Source organism: Anolis carolinensis, chromosome 1 (assembly GCF_035594765.1).
Source record: "Anolis carolinensis isolate JA03-04 chromosome 1, rAnoCar3.1.pri, whole genome shotgun sequence".
Lineage (NCBI taxonomy): Eukaryota > Metazoa > Chordata > Lepidosauria > Squamata > Dactyloidae > Anolis > Anolis carolinensis.
Window position 1 is genome coordinate 183,213,798 of NC_085841.1, and position 23,913 is coordinate 183,237,710.

The 23,913-nt window shown below is 39.8% G+C and overlaps 1 protein-coding gene across 29 annotated transcripts in view; it reads right to left on the reverse strand.

Moving 5' to 3' along the window:
- The window catches only part of map2 (microtubule associated protein 2), a 331,665-nt gene that overhangs the window by 188,949 nt on the left and 118,803 nt on the right, over positions 1-23,913 (reverse strand). Inside the window, exon 1 of one of the 29 annotated variants that reach the window (XM_062961298.1) lies at positions 9,511-9,622. The exons of the other annotated variants lie outside the window; for them this stretch is intronic. The gene's annotated coding sequence lies outside the window, so the exon portion shown is untranslated. Of the gene's footprint in view, positions 1-9,510; positions 9,623-23,913 lie in introns of those variants that run through there. 29 annotated transcript variants of the gene reach the window in all.

Genomic DNA, 23,913 nt, shown 5'->3' on the forward strand with positions numbered 1-23,913 from the left:
ACAGGAAACTTGAATCATAAACCTGAGAGCTAAGAGAGGAACCTGAAGCTTTTAGTAACGTTGTCTGCTCTGAGAGGCATCAAGTAACCATCACTTAATTTTAGCCCAAGCCTGACCAAGAAGCCATGAGTTCCAGGTCTCACACATCTGGATTTCAAGGACTTCTCATGGAGTCTTTCTGACTGCCTAATTAATCTATCCTTCACCCCCTCAGTGCAAAGACCTAATCTGATATCATGGGAAAACTCCCCATCAGTTGAAGGCTGATTCCAGGAGAAATGGACTTTTCCTCTGTTGCTAAGGAATGACCACTGGAATTCAAAACATCCTCTGCCTCATCTCCAACTATCTGCACTTCTCTCTGATCTATGGCCTGCAATTCACCCTGATCACACACAGACTCCCCAGTTTACTCAGTTTGAAACCCATCACCCCCTTTATCCTTTGAGAAATCCCTAGACTCTTGCTGAGCCCCAACACATGTCACCGTAGTTGTTAAAATAACTAAAATAGTTATAGCTACATCACAAAAAGATTGAACACATCATAACTGCAGCCATAAAATTACATTTTATTCTTTTAAATTAAAGATGTGAATTGCTTTAACATAGTAATTACTGTACAGAAATATAAAAACAGAGATGTAATGAAAGAAAAACTAAAAAAAAACTTGGGAAAAATGAGAATAGAGAGGGGGGAATCAAAGCAACCAGGGAGCTTCCTAGATACTATGACAAGTGCCTGAAATCCCATAAGAGGTGATCCTTACTCACTGTATCAAAAAAAAAAACGGAGCAGAAACCCAATGCCAAGATTGTTCCTAATACTATTTTCCATACTCATCAGGAAAACATAATTGTGAACTGGCTACTTTTCTGACAGAATACATACAATTAAAACCTTAGTGTTTTCCCAAAATACTTTATATTAATGACAGATAAAATATAATAATAACAGAAAGGCTGATTTGCAGATTCAGTTCCCCATGCTAGCAAAAGGTGACAGCAAGATGGATTCATGTATTTCATGTGCTTGGGAGAGAAGTATTCTCTATTTTAGATTTTAAATTTTTTGGGCTTTTGGAATACTTGCATATACATAATGAGATATATTGGAAATGGGAACCAAGTTTCAACATAAAATTAATTTCTATTTGTATACATCTTATAAACAAAGCCTATACACAATATTTTAAATAATTTTGGGAATGAAACGAAGTCTTGGATCTTGGACCATCAGGAAGCAAAAGTGTCCATATCTCAGTCATCTATATGGACAATTTTGCATTTCGGAGTATTTTGGATTTCAGAATTCTGGATGAGTGATGTTCAATCTGTCCTTTCTTACAGACTCACCAAATGGAACACTATGCTCCATTTCCTGTGAAGTAATCTCCATTGAACATAACCAGAACTACTTCTGATTAGATAGGAGTTCTCTCTATGTATCATACTTAGAATAAGATACTTTGAAAGGCTGTTTTTGAAGGCATGGAGAAATATATTCGGGTGTCATTGGCACACTGATAACACCCTCCCCCATACCTATGGGTGATCTTTCCAAGAGGTTTCATGTAAATATTAAGAAATATTGGGGGTAGAATGGCACCTTGTGGGATGCCACATAACAGCTCATTTTTTTAAGGAGCAGCTATCGCCAAGCACCACTATCTGGAACCTGCCTTAGAATTATGACTGGAACCAAAGCAGCACAGTGCCTCCAATTCCTAGCCCCTTCAAGCATTCCAGAAGGAAAACCACGGTTGATGGTATCAAAGGCTGAGAGGTCTAGAAGCACCAATAAGGACACATTCCCCCTATCGGTATTGAGACGGAGATAATTCACTAAGGTGATCACAGCAGTCTCAACTCTGTATTCTGCTCTAAAGTCCATTTGAAATGGGCCAGGGAAGTGTTTGTCATCCAAGACTGCCTGGAGTTGAAGGGCAACTGCCTTCTCAATCTACTTGCCCAAAAAAGGGAGGTTAGACACTTGTCTGTAATTATTAAGGTCTAGGGGATCCAGGGAGGGCTTCTTCAGCAGCTGTCTACTGCTTCTTTTTTTTAAAAAATGGAAAAATCCCCCCCCCCCCCCGAGAGATGCATTAATAATTTGTTGTATTTGAGATTGAATTGCATCTCCTCCCTGGACAACCACCTAAGAGGGACAGGGATCAAGAAAACAAGTTGTCTTCCTTACTTGCCCCAGCAGCTTGTCCACATCAACTATACCCATCAATTGAAACTGATCCAGTGAAATCCCACTCACAGAGTTCATGAACACCTCATTGTTGGCTTCTGCTCCAATGACAGCAAGAGATTTTATATTATTATTATTATTATTATTATTATTATTATTATTATTATTATTATTATTATTATTATTATTATTACCCCACTTAAAGTCTTAAAGCAATGCCATTCAGCCTATGTGAGTTTTGGAGTCCTGGATTTTTGCCCTCACCACCTTTGGATGGAAATACAACTGAAAGCCCTGAAACACACAAACAACCTGCTATACTGCATCAGTGATTTTAAAGAGGTTCTTTTGTAAAGAAGGTTAAGGCAGAAGCCATCTCTATTACCCATCTCTATGGTTACGAGCACAGAAAGAGATGACATATTACAAAGAGAAGAGTAACAGGGAAAGGAGAAGAGGGAAGGAATTTGGTCTGGTTAGCCTTAGCAAGTAGGGGGAAACCAAACAAAATAGAGCTCAGAAGTTTCTGAAAATGTTCTGAAAATTTTCAGTAGGACAAAAGGCCTGTTTTTGTTCTTCTCATCATATTGATTCTTCACAGGGATTCAACATGTGGGTAACTTACCTACCATGTCATTTTGGCAAGAGGGCCTTTTCAGGTCTTCAGAACTGGATTTCCCATTGCCTTTCAACTCAGCTGTGGTTTCCAAGTTGTTTTGAATTGTCAGCACATTTCATAACCTTTCTCATATTTACATCATCCAACTCCCTAGCAAACACCATCCATTTTTCTGTTTCTCTTAAGGCTCTTCAATACTAAGACCATCCTCACATTTTCTGTGATAATGTTATCTCCCTGCCCACCCTCCCACAATTCCAAGTAACGTCTTTTTTACATGTTTGCATTGAAGGCAGGGTGAAAAATCAGATTGCTTAATAGCACAATGCTTTCAGGAAGCCAGTTTGTTGTGATAAGTAAGGCCCCTTCCACACAGCTGCATAAAATCCACATTGAACTGTATTATATGGCAGTGTGGACTTAGATAATCTAGTTCAAAGCAAATGTTGTGGATTATCTGCTTTGATATTCTGGGTTATATGGCTGTGTGGGAGGGCCCTTAGAGAAGAGAACAAAAGGAATGAGGACCAATCAATCATGCAAAATGGATTTTTTGGTCATTCCACCAATATGGAAGAACCTCCTTTGCTCAATATATGCTTAGAAATACTAAACATTATTTAGTCATAAACTGATTTACCTGTAGCATCTGAATGTGCATTTCAATAACAAACAACCTGTTCACAAAATAGCACTTCCTACGCAAAGCTTTTCAACACACCTTTGGCTGGAATGTCTAATGCAATGATTTCTAAACTTTTGTGCTCCAGATGTTTTGGAATTTGGCTTCCAGAATCCCCGACCATTCACCAGAGTGACTTAGGCCTCTTCCACACAGCTGAATAAATCCCATATTTTCTGCTTTGCACTGCAATATATGGCAGTGTGGACTCGGAAAACCCAGTTCAAAGCAGATATTGTGGATTTTCTGCCTTGATATTCTAGGTTATATGGCTGTGTGGAAGGGCCCTTAGGTTTCTGGAAACTGAAGTCCAAACCACCTGGAGGACCAAAGTTTTGGTCTTTAGCATTGCCTCTAAAACTGTGAGTTGCAACCCTATATAGGCTCCCATTTAACTTAATGTTGGGATCTTAAAAAATTTGGCAACAGGAAAAGGTTTCTGAACATTACCTATTTACACAAATCTAATAGCAACAATGTTCAGGGTTTACAACTCTGCAGAAAAGGCTTCAGCTGTGTTCCACAAAAAAGGGAATCAATCTGTTTAGCAAGCCTTCCAAATGCTGATGTATTATCAGTAAATGTTTGGTTGTTATATCTATTTTATATACCTACATACCTGGGGACACATAAACATTTCTCAAGCAGAAAAAAGTCATGAGTGGAAAAGGTTTAGGTTTAAGAAGCGCTGGTCTAGAATAAACATTTCATTTCTCATCATATTATATCATTTATTTATATAGTGCTATGATTGTATGTAGCATTTATAAGTAAAAATAGTTCCCTCCTTTCAGGCTTACAATCTAATGAAGACATGTCACAAAAAGGAAACGTTTCACAAATCTGGCCAAAGGTGGTATCTAACAGTGGAACCTAGAAGACATCTCATCCATGAAACAAGTGAAGTGTGGACAAAGTCTCCTCTTCTCCTAGGCCACAGACCATGAGCCACTAATATAGTTCACCATTACAAGCAATACAAAGATTGAGAAACAAGAGGGAAGACAACAGGGATGCACCCAATGGCCTTTGGGCAACATGTATCTATAATGTATTCCTACTTTAGCAGTTGTTTACAGATTTTCCTTAATACCTGAAATTGTTACACCTTTTAACATTGTTTTTTTTTTGGGGGGGGGGGGGGATGGAACTAGAAATAGAAAAATGATTCCAAATAATTCATTCTCAGGCTGAAAACAAAGTTTACCGATAAGGGAGGAATAATAGACCATCAAAACCACGTGGAATTTTCCTCTAATATCTAACATTCTGGGTTGCTGTGGAGGAATTATTCTGCTAAATTATTCTTTCTCCACCCCAGTTTCCACTTTTCCTTTTACCCTCCCTGCCCATGGATTTCACAGTGGTGTGACTTTACTTATTCTATTCTTTTTCTATGTCTCTCTCTTACCTCCTTCTGGAACAGCCTTCAACGTACAATTCACCTTTCATTTCATCCTATCAATTCATTTCATCAATAATACTTCATTTTTACAGGAGCAAACAAAGCCCTTCACACAGCCCTGAAACTTTCAAACTAACCTGAAGAAAGTGAAGTGACATGACAGCAAACTCCTGAAAGTCTCATATTTCGCTCTGTCCAAAAGTACATGAATGGGTATAGCTACCAGAGGAGGGAAGAATCCATTGTCTCCTATCATAATTCTACCTCCCCCCCCCCCAAAAAAAAAGACATTACTAACATTGCAGAGAGTAGGATATTGAAAATCTTTCACATTCAGAATTTCTATAGCTCTGTCTGTATTCTCTTGGTTTCTCTACCTGTCCCTTTTCTTTGACAGCTAAACTGCATTTCTAAACGTTCAGCTAAAGTTTTAAGTCACTGAAAGACTAGATGCTTGGGGACCGAAGGACATTTTCATGGGATGGGGCATAATTATAAGGGAAGAGAAATGCCCTAATTTTACCCTTGAGATAGATAAAATATCTCTGACAAAAATTTCTGGAAAATGTGTCAAAAAATCTTGACTAGAAGAGCCTTGGGATGGCAAGATTTTGTTTAGTTCAGGATTTATTCGGCACAAAATTCAGTCATGATGGTTTGTGCAGAAATAGTATTTTCCCTTGCACATTAAATGCTTCAATTGGAGATTTACTTTAACTAAAATTGAGTTGTCTTGTGAAGAAATGTTGTTTTCTGGGCCAAACAACTAACACTAAGTCCTGAGTTGTGAATACTTCATCTGAGAAGAAAACTATTGAAATAGTACATACCTATTTGGGCACCCCACCCTATTGCTTATACCCCTGATCAGACCACACCTGGAATACTGTGTCCAGCTCTGGGCACCACAATTGAAGGAAGATGTTGACAAACTGGAATGTATCCAGAGGAGGGCGACTAAAATGATCAAGGGTCTGGAGAACAAACCCTATGAGGAGCAACTTAAAGAGCTGGCTGTGTTTAGCCTGCATAAGAGAAGGCTGGGAGAAGATATGATGGGGCTGTTCTGAGTTCAAATTGTTGTTTTATATACTAGTGGTTTTATTTTGTATTGTACTGTGTGTTTATTTCATGTGTTGTTTTAGACACCTTGTGCCATATGTAAGCCGCCCTGAGTCCCTTTGGGGAGATGGAGGTGGGGTACAAAAAATAAAGTTGTTGTTGTTGTTGTTGTTGTTGTTGTTGTTGTTGTTGCCATGTATAAATATGTGAGGGGAAATCATTGGGAGGAGGGAACAAGTTTTCTGCTTCCCTGGAGACTAGGACGTGGAACAACGGCTTCAAACTACAGGAAAGGAGATTCCACCTGAACATTAGGAAGAACTTTCTAACTGTGAAAGCTGTTCAGCAGTGGAACTCTCTGTCCTGGAGTGTGGTGGAGGCTCCTTCTTTGGAGGCTTTTAAACAGAGGCTGAATGGCCATCTGTCGAGGTTGCTTTGAATGTGATTTTCCTGCTTCTTACAGGGGGTTGGACCAGATGGCCCACGTGGTCTCTTCCAACTCTGATTCTATGATTCTATGAGTAGGGGATAAATAAAATTTACAGTTTCTATAAATTAGTTCCTTATTCTTCTCCATAAGTGCCCCATAATGTATGCATACTTCAAACATGCTCTATTTGAATAGTGAATGCAGTATCAAAATTCTATTTTTGTGGAACAGAGTTCAGATTTGAGAATTTCATCCATTCATTTGATAATTTCTGTAGATTCCCAAGATCCAAGTCTTTGCTATTGATTTCCCAATCTAGTGCTTTCCAGAGCTAATTCATAAATATATACATGTCCATATCACTTGTTAATGGGAACTTAGAAAAAGCTCTCTTTTTTTTACACACAAACGTTTTTCTCTTGTTAAAGCTTGAAAAGTGTTCTGCATTTTACATCAAAGGACAGCACAACGGTTCTGCTGCATGCCAGTTTAGTGTGGTATATTTTCTTGAAAGAAAGAATGTTTTATTAATTCCCTTGTCATGTTTCACATAAGAGCTGTAGTCACTTGTTACAGGAAGTTAGATGTATAAATAAAAAAAGAATACAGGCAGTCGCCAAGTTACAAACATCCGACTTACAAAGGGCTAATAGTTAAAAACGGGGGTGAGGCAACAGGAGGTAAGAGGAAATCTACTTCTAGCAAGGCAAATTTATTGCTGGAAGAGTTATCATAGGGAAAAGGGGTCTCAATGGAAGATTTATCACCAATCCTTGTTTCCACAACAAGCCAAATTGTTCAAAAGCCAATGATCACAGGGATAGAAAATGAGGTGAAATCTTCTGAACAGAGGCAAAGGCAGTAAAACAAACACCATAAGGATGTTGACCCTTCCCTATGCTATCCAAAGCGTGTGTGTGTGTGTGTGTGTGTGTGTGTATATTTCTGAATTCTGAATTTGAAGTTTAAATTAATATAATTTTCATGGCCACCACAATGAAACATCCATACAAATGTTTAAGGATGTAAGTCTTGAGTTGTTATTGCATAACAACTCAATAACGAATAATTTCAAAAGTTTTCCCTCCACTGGATGAGATTACACATGCTTATGTATTTTTGATTATTTTCAGGCTTGGAAACCTTGTGAAAAACTCATTTTCATAAGCATTCTTAGGTTTTGATATAAAGGCATATTTTATTTAAAAACAAAAACAAAAAAATGTAAAACATATGCATGGTGTTTTTCCCAAAGTGATATTTGTAAATGTGTGTGCATGTGCAAAAACAATTTATTTCAATGAGATGTCAACTGAAAGCACCATTGTCAAAGCATTGTGTGGGCCAATGGTGTCAAAATTGTTGTCCTTTAGGTATTTTGGACTTCAGCTCCCCAAATTCCTGTCATTGGACAAGCTGGCTAGGGCTTCTGTGGGTCGGAGGCCCAAACATATGGAGGGCCACATGTTTGACACATCTGGTGTAGGCTCTAAGATGACTTGAAAGCTGAGGGGAGGGAGACACAGGATGAGTTTATGCAGTGGGAAGTTGTGGTAGTATCCTCACAGTTTATTTAAGTATTTAATCACACTTATGTTTCCCTTCCTTTCTGTTGGATTACGGCCATTATTCTCGTCACCTTATTATTTCAAATAGTTGCTTGAGTACATGTTTCACTGCCTCCCCTGTTGTGTTCAATTAAATTAGGCTCTGATGGTAGCATTTCAAGAAACCCCAGGTTTGGGTCTAGCACAACATTTAAGGCCCTTTTAACATACATATCATTATGGAATAAAAGGGAGATTGTAATGAGAATTGCAAGCACAATGTAATTATTCTGTATTAGGAAAGAAGGGGTTATAATGGGCACTAAAAGGAAATATAAGCTTACATTTCAAAAGGGAGGTTACCTTATCTTAAAAGGAATGAGCTTTGGTCTGCACAGCTACACCCACTGCTTGTATTTTAAGAAATAGAAGTGGTAGGGTAAGGGTAAAGGAGAGCCCACGTTGTCAAGCATAGGCGTTTGAAAGCTTTAGATTACCAGGTTACTATATGCCATGCTGGCTTTCCATTCATTGTTGTAATGAACGCTAAAATCTTGTTTAATTTTAAAAACTAGGATACAAATGATATTTCTGCATATACTCATGTATATGACTAGTTGACTTATCCACAGGTCAATGTAAATACTGTATCTCAACTATCACCAAAAAAGAAAAGCCATCCTCTTCTCTGAGTAGAGTGGCAGAAGGTGAGCACTTACTCCATCCTGGGAAAACCTAATATACTAGGCATAGGCAAACTAAGGCCTGGGGGGCTGGATACGGCCCCCTGGGCGCTTACCTCAGGCCCTCCTCATTTTCCCTGTCCTCTTCACATAAGGACACAGTGCATCCTTATGCCAAAAATATGTGGGAGGAAGGCACGTAGCAGCTCAGAGCCCTCTGGGTGCTCTCAGCCACTGTGTATCTCACACTTCTCCTGGTCTAAGGATGGTGTGAGTGACCCCATTCTTATGCCAAGAGGATGATTCAAGGAAGCACGCAGTGGTCGAGAGCCCTCCAGAGCACACTCAGCTGCTGCCTGGCTCACCCTCAAGGATCGGGAGAGGAGGAGGGGATGGAGGATCTCGGCAATCGCCGCATGTTCTACCTTCCGCCCAGTATAAGGATGGGATGAGCAGCCCCATCCTTATGCTGGGAGGACAACCTGAGGATGACCCAGGCCCTGCTCTGCTCCCTCCTAGCCCTGCCTTTCCCAGGCCCTCCCCTCCCTTATGGAGCTGCCCTCCCAACCTGGCTCACAATGCCGCTCCAAGGAAAAAAAGGTTTGTCCATGCCTTTAATAGACACACAGACCTTCTTCTACTCTCTTTGTCATAGTGGTGCTTTTACCATTTCTGAATTTCTGGCCCAAAAGCCTGCCCTCAACCTAAATATAAGATGGACTTATAGACTATATAAGATAATGTTTTTAATAGAATACAACAAAGTATATCTTTTGTAAAAAAAAAAAAATTACAGACTGCTGTCATATTTTCATTAAGCTTGGTGGCCTCTGAAAGGTAAGCATCTTCTGCAGATTTAAGTATCCTTATATGCCAACCTTACCTTACTTCGAAAACATGCCAATGTGAGTAGATCAATAGGTACCGCTCCGGCGGGAAGGTAACGGCGCTCCATGCAGTCATGCCAGTCACATGACCTTGGAGGTGTCTACAGACAACGCTGGTTCTTTGGCTTAGAAATAGAGATGAAAGTCGGTCACAACTGGACTTAACGTCAGGGGAAAACGTTTACCTTACTTTACCCATATGTAAGAAAGGAGTTCTATCTGTTGGAAATGTGAAATAATATTCTATCTCACAAACAGGATAATCAAGGGAGAACAACCATCACCAACTCACAGGGTCTACCAGAGAGAAGAAATAATATGAGTAGTCTTTGTAAGGCATATCATATTAGTATATATACACATTGTGTAATGAAGGCAACAGAAAAAATGGCTGTAGATTAAAGTAATGCAAGTGTAGTAAAAACAAACAAGAAAATAAGATACATGCAAATTAGTAATCAGTGAGGCTGGTGAAGCAAAATCTGTTAACTCTAACATTAGCAATGAAAATTATCATGAGGAGGGAGATATGGCATTATTTTCCTCTGGTCAATAAATTTATATCATTGATCGCAGATCCACATGGTATTTATCATATATATTATGCAGCTATATCTATGACTGCTTTATTATTTAAAACAAATGTTGTATTCTCCAATCTGTATCAGAATTTCGATAGGTAGGGGGAGTTCAATGTTCTCCTTTAACCTCCTCCAATTTTCCCCTATATACTGCCATACTGAGAAGGGAAATTTGTGGGTGAAATTCCTTTCACACAGCGACTGTGCAAAAGGATTAAGTCTCCTATCCTCACATATTGCAGTCCAATCTCAATTGGGGGAGACCTTGTGTATAGGCCCCAGAAATAGCCCTGGAGGTGGACCATATTTTCTGAAATCCTAACACTGTATGTTGTTGGCATTATTTCAAGGCAACAATCTCAGAAAGCCCTGGGGCTGAAATCCAAGGAGTCCCAATTTTGTTAGGCTGTAGACCAGAAAAAACCTGCCTATTTTGGCATTGGCGATCTCTTCAGAATTATAACCTAGCAATCAGAGAAGGGCAGTATATTGGGAATGGTGGAGGCACAAGGAGCTTATTTTATCCACTGATTAGAACTAAACATCCAATTATTTGGCTGTCATTCTAATTGACTCAAACTAAGGGTGCAACCCATGTTCCAAAGTTCTGGTAGCTTCTGAGCAGATGTGCTGAAAGACCATTTGAGCCAGTGAATATTCCTAGTTTGATGACTTACTCTTCTAGAGTAATATTTAGCAATATTTCCAGTAGAGTGAACAGAAAGCTTCTCCAGCTAATGGCACTTTTTCAAAGATAGTTATGAAAGCAGATAAGGGAGTGAAAGGAATATCTGGCCACAAATACCAAATAGCGTCACAGATGGATGGAGTTGGTTTCAGATGCTGGGCCCGTGGCAACTGTCTTCTGTTATATTCTGGCAAAACATGTGGAAGAAGTCATGTCTCCTATCTGTTGAGGTGAGTGAACTCGATGCACATCTTGTGCCCAACTTTCCCTATTAGAAGAACATATATAATGAAATGTGTATTTTCATATGATGCATTATAGCAGAAGTGCAAGCGACGCACCGTCTGCTACTGTCATTTGATTGAAGTACTCAAAGTCAGCCTGAACTAAAAGAAGCTAAAGAGAACTGAAAAGATAAAACCAATAACCAGAAACCTAAAATAATAAGAATAAAAAATGAAAGAGAAAAAGAAGGTGCTGGTTTCATATCAAGATGATATGTCTGTCTGTGTTGGATTACAGAAATGAGCTTTTCCAGAGTAGTAGGAGAAAAGCAGGAGCCCCTGGTGGCACAGCGGATAAACCGCTGAGCTGCTGAACTTGCTAACTGAAAGGTCGGTGGTTCAAATCCAGGGAACTGGGCGAGCTCCCGCTGTTAGCCCCAGCTTCTGCCAACCTAGCAGTTCAAAAACATGCAAATCAAACATGTAGATCAATAGATACTGCTCCAGCAGGAAGGTAATAGTGCTCCATGCTATCATGCCGGCCACATGATCTTGGAGGCATCTACAGACAACACTGGCTCTTCGGCTTAGAAATGGAGATGAGCACCAACCCCTAGAGTTGGACACGGCTAGACTTAATGTTAGGAGAAAATCTTTATATTTACTTAAGGAGAAAAGGAAATTCCTGGGTCACTATTAAAAAGAAGTATGAAGAGATACAATTCTAGTTTGATTACTCCACACCTCACTTTATTATCACAATGGTAACACTGAAACATCTATGAACCTTCATTATTCTGAAGCTTCATTAGTACATGCTGCATTAAGAAGAGATGGGGATCCACTTCTGCATTATTATTGGCACCAAGGGTAAGGTGGACACAAGGTGGCCATGTCTCAAACACCTTCAATCTATGATCCCCAAATAAAGGGCGACAGGAACCAAGGCCATGTGTGTACCCAAACATTACTGAAAGCTGCGACAAATAAAATTGTTAATATACAAAATTGGAAGTCCTGACACCATAATTCCTATATATTAGTGTCCTCACTCCTCCCTCTCCACATCCTGCCAAGCTAAGCCCATAGGCCCCAGGAAGGAAGGAAGGAAGGAAGGAAGGGAGGGAGGGAGGGAGGGAGGGAGGGAGGGAGGGAGGGAGGGAGGGAGGGAGGAGAGAAGCTTTGCTGTGGTCTGTTCTGCACCACTCAATAAAAACGGGATCCCCAGATAACTTAGGAACCAGGACGTCTTGAATTCTTTTTCTTTTCTTCCTTTTTCTCCTGCTTCAATCTAAACTATACATTTTTAATTTCAAGAAGCTGCCTTTGATTCAGGAATAAATCCAACAGATCGAAGAGCAGAAGGAAAAGATGGCAGCCCCACCAGTGACATTCTGTTAGTCATTCATCATCAGTGACTTGGCTCATATTACTGTCATAGAAACCAGAAGCTGGATTTGTAAAAATGCAATGATAATGACAGACGGAAAATATTGCCCAGAGACAAAATATCTTGATAGTGCATCCCAGTTTCCAGCAATTAGCAGGTGCTTGCCAACTGAGCATGTAGTGGGCTGGAGGGAGGTGTGTTTCTTTGCAAACTACATTCACCATTCTCCATATGTTGTTTTTCAACATCATGGCTTCCACCATTTTGAGGGAAAACAATTTGGGCGCATGTGTTTAAGCATGTGTATATAGGACAACATGATACTAATGATAAGATCCTTGTTACGGCAGATTTGCATTGCCATCTCAAGTTACAATTCATAAATGACTGTCTTAAAGCTGTATGTTGGTATTTTTTAAAACATCAACATTTACTGTTCTAAGAGTTAAAGATAGTACCCAAATAAACATATTTTCCCTTTTGTCCAACTTAAAAAAATATTTCCACTTTGACAGAATCCTTGGCTCTTGTCTTTTTCAGAGGAATTTATGTATTTTGAGAGTGAGAGAGAATTAAATAAACAATAATGTACAAAGTTTATGTCTCATAATCTTAGGTAAAAAAAAATGGGGTGCTTTCACACTACACAACAATAATATTTTGATACCACTTTAACTGTCATGGATGGGTCTTATAGAATCCTTCTGGGGTTTGGTAGTTTGTTCAGAGGCACCAAAAGGAGAATTATCTGGCTGAGAAGCTTATGCCTCTCCAATAATTGCCAATCCTAGCATTCCATGAAAGTTGCCATGGCATTTATAACAGAATCATAGCACTACAATCATGTAATGTGAATCCACTCATGGTGACATTTCACCTACATCACACCTGATCTCAAGATTCCAATAACCTATTTAACTGTTTTTCAAAGATGATCTCAAAGGGGTGCTTTGAATGCGATTTCCTGCTTCTTGGCAGGGGTTGGACTGGATGGCCCATGAGGTCTCTTCCAATTCTATGATTCATTGATTCTAAGTAACAAAATGCATGTCCATTGATTCCAATACGAACATTTACAAATATTGCAGCCAAATTGATATTTTAAAGAATGTGCCTAAATGAAAAGCTATGCCCTATTTAGCAAAATAAGCAGATGCTGTCTTATCTTGCATCTCCCCCAAAAATGTAATTAGAGAAGATTGTAGTTGTGTTTCCATAGTTGGATTTTTCCTCTTCTTACTTTCTTCATATACTAAACAATATGTTTAACAATACTACCATGTATGTCTTCAATGATAAAATAGACTTCTGTGTAGAACTGTCTAACGAACATGGCTCTGTAACGTACATGGCTTACATGGTTCTGTAACTTACTCTCTTGTTCTCCATCTTCCCTTTCTTTCCCCCCTCTTTTACTGTTCATTTCAGTTTTTAAAAAATATTTTTAAACCAAATAAACTTATTTGCAAAAAAGAAGAAAGAAATAATAGCTGGAGCAAATACCTCCTTCCCAAAAAATGGCCTTCAGGAGACATGGCTAATTAGTTCAGCTGAAAATTGGAAACTGGAGACTGATTCAGTCAAATGACTAACCTTTGAAATGTAAACAATGGAAAGCAGAAACCTAAAATACTAGGCAGGGTGAATCAAAAAGTCAACAGGCACTACTGCACCCTTAGCAGAGATGAAATGATGGAATATTGGAGCTTAGGGTAACACAATAAGAAATTTGTTAGCGCATTTCCTATAACATAATGCCAATCAAGTGACAAACTCCTAAAAAATTACTTTTGTGTAAAGTTCACATGTGTACCAAGCATGCTGAATCTTGGTTAACACAAATTACCATTGAGTCTGACAGGCATGGGTGCTGCCTCCTCCAGTCCAAGACCTTGACTTTCCCTGCGTGGGCAGTTTGATAAGTTGATAATCCTGAAGGCCTGAGATCCAGACACGGGGTTTACAGCTGCTGAGCCTTGTAAAGGCCATTACCTGCAAATCTCAAAGCTGACTCATGAAATAGCTTCCACGAGAGGCTTTTAAAGGTCCCTTTGCCATGGAAACACCAATTCTGCTAGGCAAACTAAAAAAAAAAAATGGAAAGGGTTTCACATTCATAACTGTGGGTGTGCACATAAGAACAAGTTTGAAGTACTCTTAGTCTCCAATGGTTATGCTGACTTTAAGGTAACTTTAACTGAGAAACTAAAACCTATGTGCCACAACGAACATAAATGATTAACAAACAAATGTTTATTTAAAGACAGTGGTGGCAATCCTGCATTACTCGGTGTTGTATAAGAGGTTTTGCAGATGAAGCTCCGCTATGGCTCACCACCTTCAGGACTCATGCTTTTGCTGCAAAATTTACATTAAAGGGCAATTAAAAGAGATGATGTTTGTATGTAAAATCATCTGGCTTTACATACCAATCCAAAATCCACTGAAATTATAGCAGACTATGTTTAAGGTCTGCATCTGCCTATAAGGCATAGTCAGATCATCCTCTGCTCTCCCCACCCCCAACTCTCTACCAGCAACAAAATGACTGTTGGGGCGGGGGGCATCACAGTCTTATGAGTGGGACTTTTTAGTTGTTGAAGGTGTTGGGAGAGATTACTAACCTCTGCAATAACGAAAATAAGACATGCCAGTATAAAGTGAACTTATAGAATCATAGAATTGAAGGAGACCTCATGGGCCATCCAGTCCAACCCTCTGCCAAGATACAGGAAAAATAACATTCAAAGCACCCCTGACAGATGGTCATCCAGCCTCTGCTTAAAAGCCTCCAAAGAAGGAACCTCCACCACACTCCAGGGCAGAGAGTTCCACTGCTGAACAGCTCTCACAGTGAGGAAGTTCTTCCTAATGTTCAGGTGGAATCTCCTTTTCTATAATTTAAAGCCATTGTTCCATGTCCTAGACTCCAGGGCAACAGAAAACAAGCTTGCTCCCTCCTCCCCATGACTTCCCCTCACATATTTATACATGGCCCTCATCATGTTTCCTCTCAGCCTTCTTTTCTGCAGGCACATGCCCGGCTGTTTAAGCTGTTCTTCATGGAGCTTATTCTCCAGACCCTTGATCATTTTAGCCACCCTTCTCTGGACACATTCCAGCTTGTCAACATCTCCCTTCAATTGTGGTGCCCAGAATTGGACACAGTATTCCAGGTGTGGTCTGACCAAGGCAGAATAGATGGGTAGCATGACTTCCCTGGATCTAGTCACTATACTCCTATTTATGTAGGCCCAAATCCCATTGGCTTTTTTAGCTGCCACACAACATTGTTGGCTCATGTTTAACTTATTATCCACAAGGACTCCAAGATCTTTTATACACGTACTGCTGTTGAACCAGGCGTCCCCCTTTCTGTATCTTTGCATTTCATTTTTTCTGCCTAAGTGAAGTATCTTGCATTTGTCCCTTTTGAACTTCATTTTGTTAGTTTTGGCCCATCTCTCTAATCTGTTAAGACTGTTTTGAATTCTGCTCCTGTCTTCTGGAGTATTAACTAAACTATCCCTTCCAATTTGGTGTCATATGCAAACTTGATGATCATGCCTTCTAGCCCTTCATCTAAGTCATTAATAAAGATGTTGAACAGAACCGGGCCTAGGACAGAATTCTATGGCACTCCACTCATCCTTCTTTCCAGGATGAACAGGAACCATTGGTCAGCACCTATTGGGTTTGTTCGCTTAACCAATTACAGATCCACCTAACCATAGTTTTGCCTAGCCCACATTTGATTAGTTTGCTTGCCAGAAGGTCATGGGGGACCTTGTCGAAGGCCTTACTCAAATCCAGGTACGCTACATCCACAGTGTTCTATAGATCTACCCAGCTTGTCACTCTATCAAAAAAAGAGATCAGATCACTCTGGCATGACCTGTTTTTGATAAATCCGTGTTGACTATTAGCGATGACCGCATTCCTTTCTAAGTGTTTGAAAGTGTTTGAACTTACCCTTGCATATTGCCCGAAACAAGATGCCAATCAATGTACTGCGTCCAGTTTCATTCTTCTAGAGCAGGGGTCTCCAAACTAAGGTCCGCAGGTGGGATGCAGCTCTCCAAGGTCTTTAGATTTAAGGTTGCCCTATGTCTGAAACAACTTGAAGGCACCAACAACAATCCTAATTAACTTGACCCTATCATCGGTCAAAAGTAGGCCCACACTTCCCATTGAAATATTGGTAAGTTTGTGTTGGTTAAAATTGTTCTTCATTTTAAATATTGTATTGTTTTTCATATTTGTTTGCACTACAAATAAGATATATGTTCATGTTTTGTTTGTCTTTTTCAAACTATAGTCCGGCCCCCTAACAGTCTGAGGGACCATGAACTGTCTCTCTACTTGAAAGATTTGAGGACCTTTGTTCTAGAGTGTATGTCTATCACATGGCAATAATACTTACCATATATTGTTCTCTAGAATACATGAGCTATTCTCATCCTTTCTTTAAGTTATCCCACCACAACCTGACTGAAAGAAAAAAAACTGATACAAATATGGAGCAAAGCTGATCTTGCCATATCCTTTGATACCAACAAAAAGTATCAAAGAATATGGCAAGAGCAGAGTTAACAGACTGCATTCTGGCTTCTATGCAGTCTGGTTTCTGGTCTACACAAAGATAATGTATCCTTTCTCATGAAAATCAACAAACCCTACAGTTATTCAGGAGAGTTCTGTTTTACAGGTCATAGAATAAAATAGACTTTTGGCCCTTGATCTTTCATTTGACAACCACAGCTGTAAGTCAAAAAGGATGGCAAGATCTACTATTGGTGAAGTATACAGTGGAGTGTAAAGAAGAAAACCAAAAGTGAATCAGTATTTATCTCTACCACTGATCCCAGAAAAAGAATTGCTCTGGCTGAGCGGTTTTTCTTGCTACAACATAGTGAATATCCTGTCATTTTCACTGAGCAAGCAGTAGATGTTCAGAATTTTGCCCTTCAAAAATAAGCCTCAGCTTTGCTCATTGCAAAAGCAGTAGCTCTTACTGACATCCTGAAATTGGTTACTGTGCTGAACCATGGCAAAACAGTGAAAAGAAAAACAACAAAGCACATTCATGAACTTCTTCATAATGACTATGGTTTTTAATTGAACATTCAATCATTAGAGGCTGTCAATGCTTTGCTACTACTGGGCCTGGTCTACAAAACCAGAAGATGCAGCAGGGATACCTTTTCTTGATGTTAACACTGCAGGTGGCTATGAGGTGACTGAATGTCCTCCCTTACATAAATTATCTATACTGTACACATAATAAAAGTGAAAATATATGTGTATGTGTGCCGCTGGGGTGTCCACTTACACAAACAGGCTCCTACTTCCACAAATAGCTATAGCTCTCACTACTCAGGAGACACCAATGACCCTTCTTCCCAATGACATTGCAGGTTATAGCGAGCACCATAAACATGTCCAAGAGCCCTGCCATGTCCTCCACGAACACCATACTGCCCATCACCCAAGTAAAGGCTTTCATTCGGGGACATTTTCATCCTAGATTGTCTGTTTTTCCTCCACCATGGGCATCCCAGTGTTTCTTACTCTCTCCATTGGTGTGGAATTTTCATGACCCCGCCCACTGCCACTCCCATAACTCGTTCCTATTCTTTTCTATGGCACACAGTAAACAGAGGAATTGATCAGCAACTGAACATACTAGAGAGGTTTAGGGGGAATTCACCATGATTTATAGGAGTTGTAGGTATTAGGATGTATAGTTCACCTGCAATCTAAGAGCACTCTGAACTCCACCAACGATGGACCTGGAACTAATCTGACACACAGAACCCCTATGACCAAGAAAAAAATACTGGAGATCTTTGGAGGGATTTATAGGAGTTATAGTTCACCTAAATCCAGAGTGAACTATGAACCCAAACAATAATGGATTGGGACCAAACTTGACATGAATACCCAATAAGCCCACATTTGAATCTTGGTGGGTTTTGAGGGGAATTGGCTTGGACATTTTGGAATTGTAGGTACTGGAATGTATAGTTCACCTGCAATCAATGAGCCCTCTGAACTCAACCAAAGATGGAATTGGACCAAACTTGGTACACAGAGCCCCCATGACCAGCAAAAAATACTAGAGGTCCCGGGGGGAAATTCACCTTGATTTGGGGGAGTTGTAGTTCACCTACATCCAGAGAGCACTGTGAACCCAAACACGAATTGATGTGAACCAAACTTGAAACACATACCTAATATGCCAAAATTGATTACTGGAGAGGTTTGGGAGAAACTGACCTTCCTTTTTGGGAGTTGTAGTTCACCCACAACCAGAGAAACTGTGACCTCCACCAATGATGGACTTGGACCAAACTTGGCACACAGAACTCCCATGACTATCTCAACCTACTGGAAGGGTTTGATGGACTGACTCACCATAGTGGGAGCTGTAGTTTACCCTATAGCCAGAGAGCACACTGAACCCCACTGATGATGCACCTAGAACAAACCTGCCCAACTTACCAAACTTTAAGTACTTATGGAGTTTCTCAGGGTTAACCTGGCATGGTGTCAGTTGTGTAGTTAATCCACAACCTTATGCATTTTGTACAATTAAAACATCAACTTTTTCAAATAGCCTGGGCAATGCTGGGTATCCAAGCTAGCTTCTCATATATGTAAGGTTTATATTGTAGAAGAGCATTCAGATATGTTACTTCTCTTCCATTTGAAACAGAAAATTTGCTATCAGTTTTGTCTGTTTATCTGCTATTTGTGTAGGTTATAAGTAGACAAGTGTAGACATTCTTCGGCTCCTATCAGCATTTGCAACCATAGCCAATCTTAACTATAGATTTTGTAAGTTAATTTGTAGACACATACAGTGGGTCCTTGGTATCTGATAGGATTTGATTCTAGGACCCCTGTGGATACAAAATCTGTTAAAGTTCCATTATATACAATACTATAGGAAAATGGCAAAATCAAGGTTTACGTTTTGGGAATTTATCTGAATAGTTTCAAGCTGTGGATGGTTGAATCCATGGATGCACAATGGATAAGCCTTCAACACCTCACCCCCAAATATTTCAGGTAAAAAAATCCTGGCTTACTCATGAATTTTGACTAGTTAACCAAATCCCCATGCCAAATCTATGAGAAGCAGAGATTAGTGTCCCTCCAGAACTGCAAGCACTATCCTGACCAAATTTGGATTATTCACACTATCATTACCTACCTTTCTACCAGTTTACATTGCAATAGCAGCAATAGCTGACATAGTGGAAGTGACCAAGTTTGTCTACCCGCAGTCACTAGGCAAAGAGAATTTGACCTGGACTGCAGGTGAAAACTGAGAAAACTGTGGAAACTAGACCGGGCTGTGGCACAGCTGGTTAGTAGCCAGCTGCAATAAATCACTACTGACTGAGAGGTCATGAGTTCAAAGCCAGCCCTGGTCGGAGTAAGCTCCCAACCATTAATAGTCTAGCTTGCTGTTGACCTATGCAGCCGGAAGACAGTTGCATCTGTCAAGTAGGAATTTAGGTACCGCTTATACAGGGAGGCTAATTGAACTAATTTAAAATCTCCAGCAGCGTGCAGAAGATGAGGAAGTACATCAAGGACTCGGTGTCACAATGGATGATGAAGCAGCAGCTTCCCCTGTGGCCAGAATTGAGCATACCCTCATGAAGCCAGAAGCTGGAATGTTAAATTGCCTCTGTGTCTGTCTATATGTGGTTGTCTATATATGTCACTTGTCTAATGGCATTGAATGTTTGCCATGTATATGTACATTGTGATCCTTCCTGAGTCCCCTTCAGGGTGAGAAGGGCGGAATATAACAACTGTAAATAAATAAATAAACAAACTGCAGTATCTACTGGTTCATCTAATCCAAGCCCTGCCAAAGAAACCATGGAACAGGAGCAAAGAGAAGAAGCTGTGTCATTGTTGGACCTTGAACTTTATATGAACAAGACTTTTTCTGATGACCAAGTGAAAACTCAATTAGTGCGAAATCCAGAGACTCTGTTGCCAGGATATGTATTTTCTGTGGATAAGAAGAGGCATCGAAGATTTTAACCCAAATGGCTCAACAGATTTCCCTGGTTAGTCTACTCATTTCATGTACAAGGTACACTCTGTAAGTATTGTGTGGTGTTTAGAGGAGAAGCTGGGGGTAAAGGTGGTCCTCAGGAGCTTGGTGCATTGGTTGCTAAACCATCTGTGCGATGGAAAGATGCAATACAAGTCTTCAGTGGAAACCAAAAAACAACAACTTGTGCTTTGGCTGAAAACTTCTTGCTAATTCACAGTGGCACATTGTCACGAGAAAGGAAATAAGAAGAAAGCAGAAGGAAACAGAAGGAAACATCTGCCAATTGTGGAAACTTATTGTCCTTTGTGGCCGACTGGTTTTAAGAGGGAGCATTGATTCAGGACCTATTAGCTGTGAAGAACCTTTGTCAGTGATGGTAATTTCAGGGCCTTGTTGAGATCTAGTGATCTTTTAACTTACTATCATTTGTTGTCTACTGAATAGGGGTTGTATCAATAACATTTTGTTCCTTTCACACAGTGGAAGAAAGAGGGAGAAAACATTACATGAGCTGAGAAGCTCCTTCAGCAAGTCTAGCGACCTTCCCTGTGTGATAAAGTGGTTAGTGTATGTCAGACATACCAAAACAAACACAGATGTCACCCAGAGCTGGCTTTTCCTGTTCATTAGATTCATGACTAGACTGGAGCAGCAATTCATTATCATTATTATAGCTATTATTAGGTCCTTGTGAAAATATGAAGGAAATTCTTCATTAGTGATATATGCTTTCCTTCAGTTTTCAAGGCCAGATGATTTATATGAAAAGAAAGTGCTGCAATGCTGTTTTAAGCTCTCAGATTTGTTAAGAAGCACTAATACATTTTGTTATCAACTGGGGCCTTTCACACATTTTAAATTACTGCAAGATACTGCTGAAATACAGTAATGGCAGACTTTATTGAAAAAACAGAGAAGTAACTGATGTGTCAGTGACATTTTAAAAAAATGAGATCTTCTAGCTGCACAAATTAAAAAAGAGATCTTTCTAACTACTCAAATGAAAAGAAATTGGCCTCATGCCCCCTTTTTATAGCATAACATAGAGAACCAGGGTTATACACACAGTATGTTCCATTATCTGGGCAGAGGCCACAAGGAGGTGCTAGAGAGAGAAGGATAGTCCATTTTATGGGGGTGGAGGTTGGGTTGAAGGAAGAAAACCATTTCCCCCTGTTTCACTGCTATTCCCCACAACCATGTCCCCATCTTGAAAACAACCCTCGGTTTTGAGATGGGAAGTGGGCAAGGGGAATAACCAGCAAAAACAGGGAAAATGCCCCCTTCAATGCCCCCCCCCTCCATAAAATGGACTATCCTTCTCTCTCTAGCATCTCCTGGTGGCCTCTGCCCAGATAACGGAACAGTACCAATTATACTAAGGAACAATATCACAATTTTTGATCATATGCAAATTGTTAACCTATATAAAGCGGAAAGGAAAGAAGAAGGTGAAAACCACTGCAAACTATAAATGCACAAGAAGGATGAACAAAATGCAATAACTTTTTAAAAGGAACAAGTAGTGCCCTCCTGTCAAAAAGATCGGGGAAAGAAATTCAGATAGTGAGAACTCTGCAGGAATCTACTCATGCCCAGTGCTGACATTTGTGTGTCTGGTGGCGAGACAGAATCAAATTACTATCTCTGAAGACATATTCCCCAGCCCAAAATGGATGGATTAGCCAAATCACACCCTAGGACAATTTACTTGATCCTGGGTCATCTACAATGCTTGGTTAATTTTTGCAACTGCATTTTCTTACTAGTATGTCCTCTACAACTACTACTGGTGTGAAAATGCTTCTGTAAATAAAGAACAACACTTAGAAAACAACTTTGAGACAGGAAACAATCAGGGCCATCTAACACCCACTAACAAAGGATTCCCCTAGGCAGCAAGCAGCCAGGTTTTGAAGCTGCAAGGCTTTTCAATGCTAATCAAGGTGGCCGATTGCAACATTCACACTTTTTTCTAACAGACATCCCGGACATTCCACAAATATATAATCCCCACTTGCCTAGTTTCCAACAGACCTCGCAACCTCTGGGGATACCTGCCATAGATGCGGGCAAAACGTCAGGAGAGAATGCTTCTGGAACATGACCATACAGCTCAGAAAATTCACAGCAACCCAATGCTTCATATGTTTTCATTAAAGCTACAAACAATAAGGTACCATCACTATGCATGAGTCCCATTCTTAACTTGGGCAAAATGGGGCCCTTGTCTACACTGCCATATAATCCAGTTCAATGAAGTTAATTTGCATTCTGAAAGAGCATTATATGGCAGTGTAGATCCAGCCTCATATAATGCAGGTCAAACTGCATTGAACTGGATTATATGAGTCAACACTGCCATGTAATCCAGTTAATCTGTATTCTGAAACTACATTATATGGCAATGTATATGAGACCTGACTAAGGAAATCCTAAAGATGTAACTGCTTGCACCTGTCTCAAAAGAAAAATAAGAGCCTTCTATTTTGAAACTGCAAAGTTACTCATCAGGGTTAATAACTATCATGTTTAATCTCTCTGTGACACATTTCCCACTTAAAAACTCAACAAGTTGAGTATCTTTTATGCAAAAAGGATTCTGGAATTCTGGATAAGATTCTGTATGAGATATGTTCAAGCTGTATTGTTGTTGTTGTTGTTGTTGTTGTTGTTGTTGACAACGACGACAACAACAATGTAGATGTATGCCTTCAAGTCATTTTTAACCTATGGTGATGCTAAGGTGAAGCTATCACAAGGTTTTCTTGACAAGAGGTTTATTTTTGCCTTTCTCTGATGCTGGGAGGCTGTGGCTTGAACAAGGTCCCCCACTGGGTTTTACTGCCTGAATGGGGATTCAACCCTTCAGATCACTACATCATGCCGACTCTCAATGCCTTTGCAAATTCCTGTGTATTTCAAAATTTACAGCAATGAAAGAATATTCCCCAGTTTAATTTATGACAGAGAAATGCATCATTAAGAAGCTACAACTTTAGGCAGCTATCCAATCGAAAATTGCAGAAGTGATTTATGTCCTCTAGCAAGAGTGCTAATAAGAAAATGAAATCTAACCATTTTTTAAAGGCAAAGCCTGTCTGTTTGATGGTCCTTCTTTACTTTCTAATCCTTCCTTGTTCCACTGTTTTCTCAGCATCAGAAAGATGCTGCCGTCAGAAACTTATTAAGTGTTGGTTTTAAAATCAGATAACAAGATGAAGCCAAGCAGCTGAGTTAAGGATGGCCACAAGTAGACTCCAGCCACCTTTTTGGAAGACATCTCCCAGACTCCCTGTGTTAGCAAGTCTCAAAGTCATAAATCAAAGAAAACTCTTTTTAAAACTCAGATAAAGCCTGAAAAATATATGGTGGATTAGGAGAAGTGGCAAAGCAGAATCTAGCAAATTTGGGCACGTTAGGTAAAGGTAAA